The sequence below is a fragment of the Nesoenas mayeri genome (assembly GCF_963082525.1).
Source record: "Nesoenas mayeri genome assembly, chromosome: 18".
Classification (NCBI taxonomy): domain Eukaryota; kingdom Metazoa; phylum Chordata; class Aves; order Columbiformes; family Columbidae; genus Nesoenas; species Nesoenas mayeri.
The window spans coordinates 6,372,820-6,388,276 of NC_137566.1; the positions used below are offsets into that span (position 1 = coordinate 6,372,820).

Below are 15,457 nucleotides of genomic sequence, written 5' to 3' on the forward strand. Positions count from 1 at the left end.
AAAATAAAGTTAATGTTTGCAAAAGCAGCTCTTTATTGCAGATATCCATTTTGAAATGACACAAAGGGAAATGCCTTGAGAAAAACCTTGCACACCTGCCATCTAAAAATCAGGCCTCTATAATACATCACTAGCTGAGCACCTAAAAGATGAGAAACCTATTAATGTCCTTTGAAAAATATTGAGCAAGGCCTTCTTAAAAAGAAAGGATATTATTTATAGCTGCTCTCCTACAATGCACCTGCACTATCTTAAGGTATCTCTCAGATAATCAAGTCACAATCTTCTCTGTCACTTTCCATTCGCTTATTCCTGTAACTTGTGTTTAAGACAAAAATTTTATTTAAATAATAGGAGTGACAATACCTGGCACTGATGCGGCACTTTCTATCAATGTGTGTCAACCAGCACCGGCGATCCCACTTTGCTGGTAGAGAACCTGACATGCAGACAGATTTACGAGATGCTGCAAGTCAGTTGCAAAGCCAGGATCACAAACCAGATTTTGTTTTTCCCCAAGGTTGATTCTACTCCCAGTCCACTTTAAGTGTGTTAGCTTATTTTACTTAATGCAATTATGCTTGCATTTATTTTGATTGCAGCCCATCATGACACCCCAGGCTGCCTAACAGCAGTTGCATTCATTAAAACAGCGAAGTGCCAGCTTTGTACTTCAAAATACCTCCTTACACCTGAGCTAATGCCCCATTTACCACTCCTAGGCTTTCACAAGCCAAGTAAAAATGCCAAATCAGAACACCCCTCTAACCACATCCAAAGAGTCATTAGTGTCAAACCTTGAAATCCACAGAAACATTGGTCTTTGCTAGAAAATCACATCAAAAGGCCAAAATCAAACAAACCCAACCCAAAAAAACCCCCATCTTAATACCAGGAGTGGAGAAAACAGACCATTGGCTCCAAAGTTGTCTACAGGTGAGTCCAATATGAATGTCCATGTATTCCCCATATGGACTAGAACAGGTTTTTTGCTCTGCTATCCTGGAATAATGTAAAAGTCCAGTACTTAGTATCTGTGGAGGTGCTATATGAAATGGAGACAAAGCATCATTTATATCCACTGTGTCACCACTCCTGCAGTACACAAACCCTTGGCAGAACCCACATCTAAAACATCACAGTGGATGTGGATTTCCACACAGTTCTTGCCTAATACATCCCTCCCCAGGGCTTCCTGCTCCTAGGGCATATCATTGAGGGGAAAACCCAGTTCTATTATACTCTCCAAACGCTTGGCTGTGTGGCTTTCGTAGCTGATGAGAAAAGCTGAGCAAATACGTTATGATGAATAATTTATGCAACTAGCTTAGATGTTTATCTTCTGCTCATAGAATATCTATGAGCCAGTTGCAATTCCCTCTAATTTATGCATTATTTGAATTTACTCAGTGACATTTCTCAAGCTTTTTTTAAGGTTTTGCATAGTATTTGGCTGCATTCTTTCTTTGCATGTTGTTGATTGGTTGAGATTGGTCATTAAATGATATGGTATTGTTAAGCTTCCTGATTAATGACCACAAATACATTTTAAACTTGGCTTCCCCAGTTCCAGAATATTTTACATTGAAACTAACTCTTCAAATACTAGCAATCTTCCATGCAGTCTATAGAACTCTATGCTGTAATATGCACCCGAGGCCAAGATTATGGTACAATTTTGGAAAATAGACTCAACACTAATGGACATGCCTAGTGAAATCACTTAGAATTATTGAGGTGATTAAAAAAATAATAAATGTATATACACATATATTTGCAGTGAACAGTATAGCTCCAGCCTTAGGGAATTATCCAGCCTGTAACTCCAGAAATTAATGAAGAAACACCTCCAAGGACATGTTACCTATTAGCTTTCAGTACTAGACTTAATGGCATTTTCTGCAGAAGATGTTATTGACCAAAAGTGAAACCATGGCACGAGGCTAGATAAGCAAACTCACCACTGAATCCTTGAATCTGTGAGTCTTTGGAGGATCTACAAAGGCCTTGCATTCATGGACAATGTGTGCAAAAGGGAACTGAGATCTTTCCTTCCAGAAATAATTCTTGAATGCCATTTCACTGACCATTGCTTCTCAGAAGCGTCAGTGACACCACAGTCTCAATGCCACTGCCCAGAAGCACAGGTGTGGCCTCTCCAGGTCTCAAGTCACTTTAAAAGAAATATTGTGCTGTTGCTCATTTTCCAGGTGTGAAGACTTGGCCAGGGTTATGGTAGCACCCCATGATACAGTCAGGATTAGTGGAGAGTCTTCTGACCCTTGGAGAAATCCTGAGCAAGGACCTGAACTTCTGCCAGTGGGGAAGCTTTTAAGGGCTTCACAAAGAATGATAAACCTCTTAGCAAGGAGGGAGAAGAGCCTGGATCCCTGATGCAGAGACGGGATAAGGAGAAACTATGACCTAACGTCTGAGTAGTGCTGGAGAGGCACTTGTTTGTGCTCTAATGTCTCGCCAGCACAGACAGCCCTAATGTGGAGCGTACCCAGGAAAATGCCTGCCAGGTCAGAGGAGGGAATCTGCTCTCTAATGTCTGCTGAAAGCACTGAAGAGCCTCCTCATCTGATGGCTGGAAGGGGTAGGAAGTGCTAATGCCTAAAGGGGGAGGGAGGCGAGAGAAAATAGAACGATGAAGTACTGCCTCAGGGAGGCAGACGCGTATTTCAGGCCTTCCACCCTGTCGCAGTAAGGGGATGCATTTTATTTGTATGTGGTTATATCTGAGAAAATATTTGCCCCTTCAGAGTTTGCATTAATGAGCTCACCATCAAGGCCACACATGTCAGACAGAGGGAGTCACTGGGGATGTCTCAGTGCTCATTAGCACTATGACCCATCCAGGGAAACAGAAAAAAGGGGGAAAAGCAGTGAAAAGGGATGAAAAATCAGAAGTCTGGAGTGGGTACATCACACCCAGACCCCCCACTGCACCAGCAGAGAGGATGGGAGAATCCAAGAGCATGAGCATCTCTAGCCTAGCAGAGGAGTCTGAAAGAGAGAGGCCATCAGAACAAATTAAATCCCCCATCTTCAAATGGTCAAGACAAGCAAAGGACGTTAAGTGAAGAAACAAGTTCAGTACAGACCTCAGGGGCTGGTGCTTGAAACCAAAAAGAAATTAAATGCATTAAGCAATGATCAAGACGGAGTCTGTTTGAAAAGGAAAAAAAGCAGTGCAGGAAGATGCCGAACAAAGCTGATAACTGTCATGCTAACTAGAACACTCCAACAGCTCCTGTTGCTGGATCTATTGGCTGCAGGGCAGTCGGTCCATCCCACTCATGGTGCACACCCAGCAAACAGGACTAGCGCCACAATCATCAAGACAGACATTTTTGGACACCCCTATGTATGTTGCAAGTAAGTGTTATTAGCTGCTGGAGTGAGTGTGATCCAAAACAGACAGATTTTAGTCCCTGCCCAGGTATAAACAAATTTTGTGTTAGCATCAGGAACTTAGCCCAAAGTCCTCCAGAATCCTCTCAGATGCTCCTATGCCACAGCAGTTGGTTTGGGGGTTCTGTTTTGTTTTGTCTTGTGTTTTGTCTCAGCCTAATTGTCCCTATCATGGGCTACCCATAGTAATAGTTATCTTAAATCCTCAGGGCGGTATCTCTTCCAGGTTTCTGTGAGCCCTTGACTCTGCAAACAATGCCATGGGGACAGGATCCGAGCAGGACAACAGCACTATAATGCTTATCTTTTACTGCCAGATCTGGCTTAATGGGAGTCTGCAGAGGGTATCTGTGATTATGGTGGGGTCAGTGATGTTTTATTTCTAGTCTGTGCCCTCAAAATGCCAGACAGCCCCAGGCTGGGCAGTGCACTGTTCCTTCAGCCGTTTCCTCTGCAGCTTGGTGTCTTTGTCTACGCCAGCATGAAGAAGTCAGTCTTCAAAGCTGAGGTTTTCAGTGGACCTATAAGAGTTAGTTTCCTCTGAGGGTTTGGCACTCAGCTCCCCTAATCTATTTAAGAAAACTCCAGTCCATACATTCAAACTAGTTTCAAATTAAACAGAGCTCTGCCACTTAAAAAAATAAAATAAAAAAAAAACACACACAAAAAAATCTAATACCAGAGGAATATGAAAAAGAAATCACTTAAGCTGAAAGCCTGACAGCATTTTGCATAACAACTAGGCAAGCAGACAGGCTGACATATGACAGCTGGCAGGTGAATATGACAAATAAATTGACTATTGATCTATTGATAAATGCTGTGCTGTCTGCAGCATTCCTAAAGGGGCATTTACCTGGATAGGACTGAACCCAAGGAGAAGACCATCACTGTCTGGATCATTCACCAGAATCATATGACAGAATTAAAACAGCACTCTTGGACTACATACTCCTTCACCTGTCTCCACAGGACAGTGGAAGAAGCTTCTGTTGTTTTTTCCTTGGTCTACACTTGGCCATGTACTTGGTATTGGCTGAGGTGTCTGAAACTTCAACTAATTCCCCCTTTTTGTGCAACCGTTTCAGCTTGCTGGATTTTCCTGTTATAAACAGAGTTTTGTTTTCAATTCTCTGATATTTTTTCTTAGAAGTATTAAGTTGTTAAAGGGTTAAAAACTTGGAAGTTTATGGCCTGCCTTTTTTTTTTTTCTTTTGTAGAAGGAGATTTAGTTAAATAATAGGTCCAGAATGACAAGAAGTTTGTAAGTTAGCAGGATTTCATGTGACCTTGAAAGTATCTTGGTAAACACATTGTTCCAGCACCAAATTAAAACCCAGTCAGACACGACTCTGAGTCTTGTGTTCTTTGTTAAGATGGGACTACATTTGGGTTGCTTTGGAGGCAACATGTAATTGTGGGGTACTGAAAGGATTGATTTGTTTAAAAAAAGATGAAGCTAGGATAAATTTATTATTAGAAAGTCAAAGCAGAGTGATTCAGCAAGGTAAGTACAAGTTAAAAGACAGGTCATTAAATTTGCTCATTATTAAGTTTGCTTATTATTAAATTTGACCATAGACAGGACGTGGCTATGATTCCTAGCTCAGACTTCAAATATAAACATAGCTAACATTACAGTAATATAACCACAAGCAAACACAGCTGAGTAGGTTATTACCCCTTCAACGTGAACAGGATCACCTCTGAGTTACATACAACTAACAGGTAATAACTTCTAAACTTCTGCAAAGAGTCAACTCACCAGCTACCTTCATCTATTGATCTGTTCCCATATTTCACCTGAGCCAACTTCTATAATTCCCTTTCATCACACGCATCAGGTTACAGCACAAACTGTTCGTGGGACATTTATTCCCCTCAACTTTCCCCATAATGTCCTTTGTGCAGATTTAATGCAAACAGCACCCATCTTGGGCACTAAACATTCCCTTTTCAACACCAGCCTGCTTAAGCCTCATCCACCCCGGACACTTGCTTGTAAATAGTTCCCATTACCGTTAACACCATTTCAGCTGTTTTCAGCATTGGGCTGACGGCGCTTCTAAGCCACTACCATTTACACAGTGGTTGATACTCCATGCTAGAAGCCAGAGTGACATCTCTATAAGAGCTCCCAGCGTTGTTAACTCTGCAGCTTAAACATTATCAACAATAGAAATAAAACAGCAACTGAGCAGAACATTTCCTAACAGTTTACCTAAACTAGACATGGTTTATTAAGCTACTGAGGAAGATGTTCTAACAAGCTATGAGGTCCTGTGTTCCAAGCACTGGAATGGACAATAGAGACATCCAATCCTTGCTTCATTTCTTGAAGATACTGGTGTGTGGACAATAGGTTTTACCCCCCTTATTTTAGCTGTAGCAAGCTGATCACCTTAGCTCCAAGCTTTGCTCTTTACTTATCATGATTCACAGTTAACTCATATGAAAAAAATACATGAAAAATGTGGACTTGAACCTAAATTTCTGATGCTACAGGCTGGGTACCTGGCTGCTGCACTACTGGCAACTTAAGCACAGCATTTGCCAATACTGGGAAAGTAAGTATCGGAAATTTAGCCTTGTCTTTTTTTCCTCAAAGAGCACAAAATCTTCTCCAACGCAGCATGCAACTATGTTGCAAAACTTGAACTGTTGTCAGAAAATGGACTAATCATCCCCCTCTGGTCAGTTGTGCTACTCACTTGGCAAGGGCTCAAATTCACCTTGTCAGCAGGAGGTGTTTAAATACAAAACCTCTCCTGCCTTCTACATCCAGCAGCACCCTCAGGACAGTCTTGTCACAGCCACCTGGGCACAGGTAGCAGCTTGTGGGCTCAGCAAGGGCAGGCGGTGATGGAACAGCTGTCCCCTCTCACCCACCACCTTGTCCCTGAGTCATTCTCAGCTGATGGAGACACCACTGATGGTGCTGGTGGGCGGCTTGGATGCCTAAAGACAACCAGTTGGCAAAGCCACCTGTTTCCATCAGAGATCTTTTGCTGCAGGCCAGTTGAGGGGCTTTTGTTTAGGTTTAGTGAAGAGAGTCCATGCCCTTCCTTGCCAGGGAATAACCTTTAGATGGAAGGGCATGCTCCAGGCTGCGTATAGAGAATATGTGGGGAAATCCTGACTTGCAGAGATGCAACAATCACTACTTGGTCCTAAAGACATACCTAGATCCAACACATGGCCACCAGCCTCAGAATAACCCAGGAGATTTGACAAGGACTAGCACCCTTCATCACCCACGCCATTGCAAGAGGTCTTGAAGAAAGTGTTCACAAGTCCATGTTGGAGGTACAAGAGCTGGGGCTCAACAGCCCTTTGGTTTCTAAGCTGTTCTGTTGCCTTCAAGACACTTGACAAGGGCTGTTCTTTTAACAGTGACACCCAGCAAGCAGAGATACACACAGTGGCCACACGCAGAGACTATCCCTTCTCACTACAGGATTCAGGTGGTAACTGGGCCTGAAATCACTAGCCAAGGGCACAAGGTAAGAGGTGAGGGGCTAAAACAAAAAATAGGCTGCCAGAGCATAGCTGCAGTAAAATTCAAACCATCCACAATCAGAGACATTAGTGTTTTGTTCAAGATTAAAAAAACCAAAAAAATCCACAACCAGCCTGTCCCCAAAAGCCTGTGACATTGCAGATTTACAATAAAATTGAAGAAATTTTCTCTAGGAAAAAGGTGACCCATTTCTTCAGACTATATCTCTCTTTAGCAAACTGAGAAAGCCTTGAACATTCCCTGGTTGCTCCAAAACCTCATTTCATAAAAAAGTCAGTTTTCATGTATTTAATTTTCATTCCTAGTCATGCCACTTCAAACTCAGACATGTTTTGATGGAGGAAATAAAGAGACTACAATAAAATAAAAATTCACAAACTCTTGAAGACAGATCATCATTTTGCATGCTGCAAGGTGGCCTGCAATAAAAAGACAACTATGCTTTTTCTGCAACATTTCATAAAGGAAAAGCATTATCTTTGTCCTGCCCTATCCAGGGAACAGGAACTAATGAATGCAAAAGTTTTTGTTTTCTGGGAGCTGTTTGTGAAGTACTTGGTTATTCAGGTACATGCTTTGCAATTTTCCAATCATGAGCCACATTTCCTTTAGCTGTTATTTGTGACTTTGGTACATAGATCTCAAAGCATTTGTAAAGGAATATGTCACTATAGACAGACAAACGAAGGCAGCAAGATATGAACAACTTTTCCAAGAAAAAGATCCAGCACAACCATGAACAAAATTAACCCAGATGTAGAGGCTGGCCAAAGGATTTCAACAGCAAGTGCTAAAGTAGATGGTGGGGTCATCATCTTCTACAAAGTTATAGGACCCCAAAGGCTGTCAAATCAATCTAATGAAACACAAACCATGTTGATCGCAGACTCTCTTGTGTTCAAATCAGCAAAGAAGAACATGCCAGATGGTTTGCAAGAGAGGTTGAAGACATCTAATACCTTCAGCAACACCAGGCTGTACCCCTTCAGGTTGTCTCTGCCTGAAATCCTGCAGTTTTAGAAACATACGATAGCCAGATAACACAGGGGACTGTTTTAGTGGAAAATGGCCCACCAGAATGCTACATTAACTCACTGAGCATGGTACAGGGAGGGACTTCAGAGAAATACTGGTATATGCAAACTGCCCAGCAGCACGCACAAAGCCACAAAATCACCTGTCCACGCAAATCACTTAATTCAAATACAAAGCAAAATCCACTCACATGCTAAGATCCAGATGTGAGGTTCAGCTCTTGGAGACATTGAGAGCAAAACCTCCTCAGCTTCAGTACAGACATCATCCAGCCCCATGTACAGAGACAATCTCAAAGCCCAGTGGGCTCCATGCCCGCCCCCCCCCACCATGCAAAGCTCTCTCATGTAGGACAGGATAAGCCCAGCTGCAAAGATTTAGAGCCTCACCATTCATGATCTGTTTAGGGGGAAATAGAAGTCAGCTGTATGGGGAGGTGTGGAGTTTTATTGTCCTCTTTTTCTTTTTCTTTCTTTCTGTTCTTTAGTAAGAGCTCTTGTATCTCAAATTTTCATTTTGCCTTGGCAAGTATTTGCTCTGTGCTTCTATCGTGGCTCGCGAATCCTTTGCTGAGTCTGAGTGGCAGCTTCTATGAGACTGATTCTTTCCCTCTTGCCTGTGCTGCCTTCTTTCACTATAGTCCTTTTGGATTGTGCTGAGTTAAAGTCAGGCTCTGTCTGAGGGAAGTTATTGGAAACTTAGTTTGAGGGGACCAGATACCACAGAAAAGCTGAAGAGAAAACTCATGGCACTTTCAGGAGGTGAGGACTGGGCAAAGCAAAAGCACCACCTCCTATGCCAGCTAAACCAATGCATAGGGCTGAATAAGGGTTTATGTGCTATTGCACAGCCGAGCTTCTGCTCAGAAATAATGAACTGGACTCCAGAATTTTGAAGCACATGTATATGTATATATTTATCTACTGAACAAAATAACAATATTTGCCATGCTTTTTATTTGCCTTCTGGGTTTTGAAATTTAAAGACTCATATTTTCTGGCTTTTCTTTGCAATCCTAAAAGGCAGCCTAGTCTTATTTTTTTAAATGGAAGTTGTGAGTTATACAGTAATATGACTTGAGCCTGGAGTACTTAAAGAAGACAGGAAAAAAGCCACTATGAATCCCCCAACTCGTACAAATACTGGAGGGAACAACTAAAAAAAATCTGTGCAGGCTGGCAGGGAGCTGGTCCCAATGTTTCCTGCTACAGACTGGAAAACTCACAAGTCCCAGTGCCTGAGCAAGTGTCAGGAAGCAAGAGGGCAGGTCAAAGTCTGCTCCTTGTTGTGGGCTGGCCAGTGATGGGCTGGCTAGTTACCCTCTCCTGGACCAGGGCAAGCTGCCAGGGGAGTTGAGCTGCTGCTCAGACTAGCAGGATGCTTTTTAGCTCTCCCTTCCACACCAAGGCATCCATTTTCCTTCTTTCTCCTGCTCTTTGGTGGAATTCCTTCCCCTTTTCGTGCTTCCCAGCCCTTTTTTTTCTATTTTTTTTTTTTTTTTTTCCCACTCCACCAGCTGTTGCATTGTGCTGAGCAGTACAGATTTAGGGTCCTACAGACCACATTCTTGCAGCAGGACATAGAACCTGATGTAAACTTCAACTTGTTCAGGGAAGGGCAGTTGCAAGGCTGGTGGTGGGGAGAGAGGCATCCTAAAACTGCCTCCGGTGGGAGGAATCAATTATACCGTCCTGTACAAGAGCATCACCCACAGGTCTTCACAATAAGTGCATGTTTATCTCAAATACCGTCTCTGCAACAGACCTGTCCCTGCTCCTCGCACTGTTACTCACAAAGCCCAGCTGCTGGTGAATTTGCTGATCTCTGAATAGGAGAAGCAGCAGCAAGGTGTCTTTTTTGCAGCTCTGATATTGCTCCTGTTTTAACTTAACTCCCAGCAGGACATGTCCTGGGTATTCCCACTTCCCTGTGCCTCATCCCCCTGCCTGCCCATCTCCTCCTGCCCCCCATATCCTGGTGTTTGGAAGGGCAGGTGGTGCCTGTATTTAAAGCCTCAATCTTCCCAGGCACTGAACCGTTACGAGCTGCGCACTCATCAGCAGTGCCGAGTCTCACTGACTGATTGTTTTCTGATTCTGTTTGGCATTTTATCCTGGCTGCATAGAAAACTTATTATAAAATCATGTTTGTGTTCCATAGATTATATCTGTGGCTCACTGCGGCGGGAGTACAAAGCATGACAGAGTCAGAGGGGCTCGGCTGATGAACGCCCTGTCAAGGTGACAGGGGCCAAGCTGCAGTGCAGTCACCGTGTTGGCAGAGATGAAAATAGAAGCCCCTTGATTAGCCTCCAGGTTATCCTGGGGGTAGTTTAGCTGTTGCGATTCTCCTGACCACATCTGTGCCACACGCCACAAATAAATGTTCTAAACACAGGTTAGTTTTATATTAGATGATTGCAACAGTCACTGCTGCTATTAAAAATCTGTTAGTCTTTCCCCTGGATAGCCCGAGGCTAGAGCTTGCCATCCAGTCACACCTGTACCAAGTCCAACAGCCCGTGGTAGAACTAGAGAGAATTATTATTAAGGTTTTCAGTTGTTACTTGGGTTCTGGGAGCAGCCAAGGCCTGGGAGATGCAGTCTGCAAAGAGACCACCCGTGCTGTAATTCTTCAAATGGCAAAACGCTGTGCCTGGCAGAATCTGTGACCCTGGGGGATCCTTTTAATCCTGTGTTCCTTGGGTTGCAATACCAGATGCTAAAGCCTCTCTGTCCTTCCACTACTGTCGATGTGAGCCAAAAAACTGGTGGCCAGTGAGATCAGCTAGGCATGGCAGCACAAGAAGAGACACACTGCATTGTGTATGGCACAAAAATAAAACAAACCCTTTTCTAACCATGCTTTTTCCACCTTTCTCCCAGCTGCATCTCCTGAATGCCTCCCAGCAACCCACAGGGCAGCATGACCAGGGTCTGACAGGTGACATTCAACCTTTCTCTCCTTGGCCTCTCTCATGGGTAGAGCTAAACACGTGGATTAGTGTTTCATCAACTGCTCCATACAAACAGTCCCAAACCAGGAAAGGTGTCCACAGGAAAAGGTCAAGTACGAAAACAATCACCTCTAGAGAAGCAACTAGACAAGGCTTGTTGGAGAGGTGGAAAAATGTTACACCCTCCCTCTCTCCAGAGTTATTTCTGGGTTTTAAAACATGCGTTTCAGGAGGGGGCTCCTCTGTTTCCCCCATCCCTGAGCACATACAGATCTGCTGGATTCTCCCACCACTTCCACTGTTCATCTAACAGCAAGTGGTCCCACCTCATCCACGTGTTGTAGATACTGGTGGTGCAAGAGGCTTCAAATCAGTGGGGCTGGCCATCTGGAACAACCTTCATCTATCTCTCCATCTCATCAACACTGTTCCATTTCAGTCTTGGCTGAAATTATATCTTTTTTCTCTCTTCCCTTGCCCGTGACTCTCTTATTTTCTCCCTCATACTGTCTCTGCTGCTATTTATGATTTATCCTCTGCAACTGTCCTATTTAATGCTGCAAAATGGTTGAGAAGATGGTTTCTGTGGTTGGTGGTATAGAAAGCAGAGGAGTCCTGTCATTTACCCATCACAATGGAGCTGATTAAACACATCCCAGCATTATGGGAGATGGAAATCTCACCCAGCACCCTGGACTCTTTGCTACCCAATACAGTCAGGGGCACAGTGTAAAATGGCCACAGTGCCTTGGAACAGCTGTCAGGGAGATGCTTACAGGGACTTCTGGCTAAAAGAAACAACCTTCGGGGTCAGTGTGGGGGTTGAGCTCAGGGTATCACCTTACGGCAAAAGGACCAAATGTCCTTTCCTGGAGAAACATATTGGGATGTTTCACATGCCATCATATAGTCTTCATCCAGGGTGGAGAATGCTCTCGAGAGCCCACATGTCCTACGGTCTCACCATTCCTGGAAACCCTGGGATCTGCAGGAGTCAGACCAGCCAAACGCGATGAGTCTGTGAGGCTTCTTCCTACATTGGCATTTTTTATCGTGCGAATGCCACGCTGCAGCTGGTTCTGGGAAGGCCTCTGCCCACACACTAAATAAATTCTGGTGTGGTGCGCTGCTTCTCTATGGAAACCGTACCCTGCATGTCTCTCTATAGGATTTTTCTCATTTCAGGCTCCATAATAAATTAACAAGAAGATGTTTTCGTTACACCAACCATAGGAGAGACTCTTTTCTGTACTCGATTAATCTTTAGTGATCTATATTAAATATTTATCTGTAGAAATGAGGCCTGTATTGCAGCAACATTTTCTATTATGAGACTTTATCATATCAAAAGATATTTTCCTGGTGCTGACTCCTTTGTATATACCCAGCCAGAATTTCCAATGGAAGGGCACTCTTTTTTTCTGTGTGTGTCTTTCTCTCCCAGTGACCTTTTCCCTCCATAACAAGCCGCTGATATGTTAGAATTTACTGGGTTATAAACATTTTTTATCGAGTAGGAGGAAGCTGGGTGATTTGGCATCAGCTTCTCTAATAAAACCCAGGGGAGAGGCTGGGATGTTTGACACCAATAAAGGCATGGAAGGAGCTGCAGTCTTCTGGGATGCTGGTCACGGATGACAAGGGGACAGTGAGTGTCAGTCACGTAGCTTCGCTCTGCTGAGGCACTATTGGAAGGCGGCCAGATTGCTGCCATGGGAGAGGGAGCTGGGAGGGACCTGGTGAAGGGCTCCTCTGTTCTTTCCCAGCGTTACTGAAATAGTGTGATCTACCACCCGGAGCAGCGAGCTGAGATTTATAAACCCTCTTTTCCTGCAGCCGGGAGGTGGAGAGACACTGAACAGTTGAGATATCTAAGAATGGGCCAGAAACTTGGTGTTGGGTTCAGGCAATAATCCAACAAGAACATGGAGAACTCATCATAGTTTGATCTTGACTCAGTGGTTGAATTTTCCTGCCTGAGACAGACCTGGCCCTGGCTATAGATGAACAGAATTATAACTATTATGACTGAGGTGGTTTCAAAAAAGGAACCCAGATGCAGGACTCTGCTTGTGGTGCCAGGTGCTGAACAACAATGCAGCAAAAAAGATGGTGCAAGTTCACTGGGAGCTCACAACCTAATACGTCTCTGCCTCCCAAGGGAGCAGTGATTTAAACTGGTCAATAACTAACTCATTCCACAAAAGCCTGAATAAATCATCCGATGACTAGATATACACACATTATAAATGTTTAGTTCTGATAATATATGACGGAGCTGTTATTTTGACAAATAGCTAGTGAATAATATATTTGATGAACTGCATAATATTTTACTAACGATTAATTTATTCATTTGAAAAAACCAAACAAACAAATCCCAACCTTTTCCTCAGCTATCATAAGGAACCCTAAATAACGGCTGCAAAGAGCTTTGAGATCTCTGAACGAGCTCTGTCTGTTATTCCTCCTTTTATCATTGTGTATTTCTAGTGATATATTACCCGGAGCAATAAATCCATGGCTTATGTTATGGACAGCCTCATTTAAGACTGTGACAGATCCTGTCCAAAACCTCCTGATTTTACAATGCCCACTAAACTCTACAGGAATTTGGCACTTAGGCAGTTAAGTACCCACACAAAGTGCTTAAATACCTTTTTTAAGTCTTTCTAAGCTTATCTGAAACATCATCTGCTTCTTCCAATTGGAGAGAGAAGTGATGTGGTTAGTGATAATTTTGGTACGGCTAGTTACTACAAGGCGACAGTCTATAAGATTTAGTTGAGGATTGCCCTGGCTGTAGTTCTGCATCTCCCTCGCTCTTAATCCCATTCAGAAATACAATTTCTGTGAGTTCACAGAGAAGATAAAGGACCAAAGAGCAAGAGCGCTTCCTCAGAGCTTCTCTGCAAAGGCGGACTGATTGATTACGGATTGGACGCTGCTCCAACTTCCTTTCCTAAATGAAAAATTGAGAGCTCTTAAAAATTGAATAAAATATGCCTCTCTAAGAAGGATTTCCACTGGCATGAGCACAATAGGAGGTAGTAGTGAGTTGCTCAATATTTCTGTGTGCACTGGCTAATCCTTTACTACTCAGTCCCTTTGCACTGTCCCTGTGGCACCTGATGATAACTCATCTGTAATTGGTAAGGGCTTCAGTTTTGTGTCTCCAGACAAAGCTTAAATCGCTCACATTTGGGAGAGCTCTGACTTCAGTTGCGGCTGGAGCTGTCTAGGAGATTATTCCTTTTTGTAGCTACTTTCAGGGCTGTGGAATCTGGCTTTGTTCCACGCTGGAAGAATCTGGAACAGCTTGTAATGTTTTCACTAGACAAAATTTTGTCAAAATAGCTCATTTCTTAGATCTCTCTCTTTCACCATCGTCAATAGTGACCAGAGAGGACAGGACTTCAAAAATATGTTGAATCAAATTCATCATCATAAGCCACTATATTACTAACAAAATTAAGCATTTTGACAAAACCTTATGCTGGAGAAAACATTTTTCTACCTCACTGAGACTATTTTATTACACTTAAAATGCAAAGACTTTGCCATCTTGTCATTTGCCTTCCATCAGCCTTGTAGAACTACCCCAGATCCGTTCGCCTTCTAGTGCACAATCCCCAACACTACAAGTGAAAATTCCCCCCACTCAGTGCTACAAATGCTTGTAAGACACTGACAGAGAGCTGAGCTACTTCTGTTCCGCTAGCAGAGAGCAGCTGTTTGTATAAAATCTTTATCTTCGGATGCTCACCCACAATTGTACAGGAGACAATCACCAGTGGAATTCATATGTTCAAGTGGGGAGAGAAAGCAGTGTCTTTTTTTAAAAGACATGATGCAAATATCTCAGTCCCTAGAAGCAAAAACAATAAACTTATTTTTATGACTCTTCTGCAGAAGAAAATGAAGTCCAAATACAGTTTGCAATTATCCTGTAATGTTATTATATCATAGCATTCAGCCTCTTCCACACTCTTGGTTCCCCCTTTCCATGTTAAAAGAGCTGGTAGGCCTTTTTTTTTGGTCCCCTTTTATACAGCCATTTCACAGGACAGCATCCTCAGATTTCCTTTAATCTGCTATGTACGACGCTTCAGTTACCCCAATATCTGCGTGCACCTCAAATATCAATGCTCTTGTCTGCACAGAGGCATGTGTGGGGCTCTGTGACCAGGTACGAGTACAGGACGTTCTGCTGCCTTGTACCTCTTCAGCATGCTTGATGCTTAAACTGAACATGGACAACCTCAATAAACATGTATGTGGAAGGCAAGCCCACCACTTAGAATCATAGTATGGTTTGGGTTGGAAGGGACCATAAAGATCATCTAGTTTCAGCCTCCTGTTTAAAGCAATTACACCTTGTCCCATCGCTACATGCCCTTGTAAAATGTCCCTCTTCAGGTTTCTTGTAGGTCTCCTTTAGGTATTTAATGGTAACAGTGGCAATCCCCCTTCATCTTATCACACCAGCATCCCTGTCTTTGTATGTGTGCAAATATTTCAGGAATAAA

The 15,457-nt window shown here is 43.2% G+C and overlaps 1 protein-coding gene across 1 annotated transcript in view; it reads right to left on the minus strand.

The window, feature by feature from the left end:
- Positions 1–15,457, minus strand: part of BRINP1 (BMP/retinoic acid inducible neural specific 1) — a gene marked incomplete at its 5' end in the record, with an annotated part of 54,622 nt that overhangs the window by 26,405 nt on the left and 12,760 nt on the right. The gene's annotated exons all lie outside the window — the stretch shown is intronic.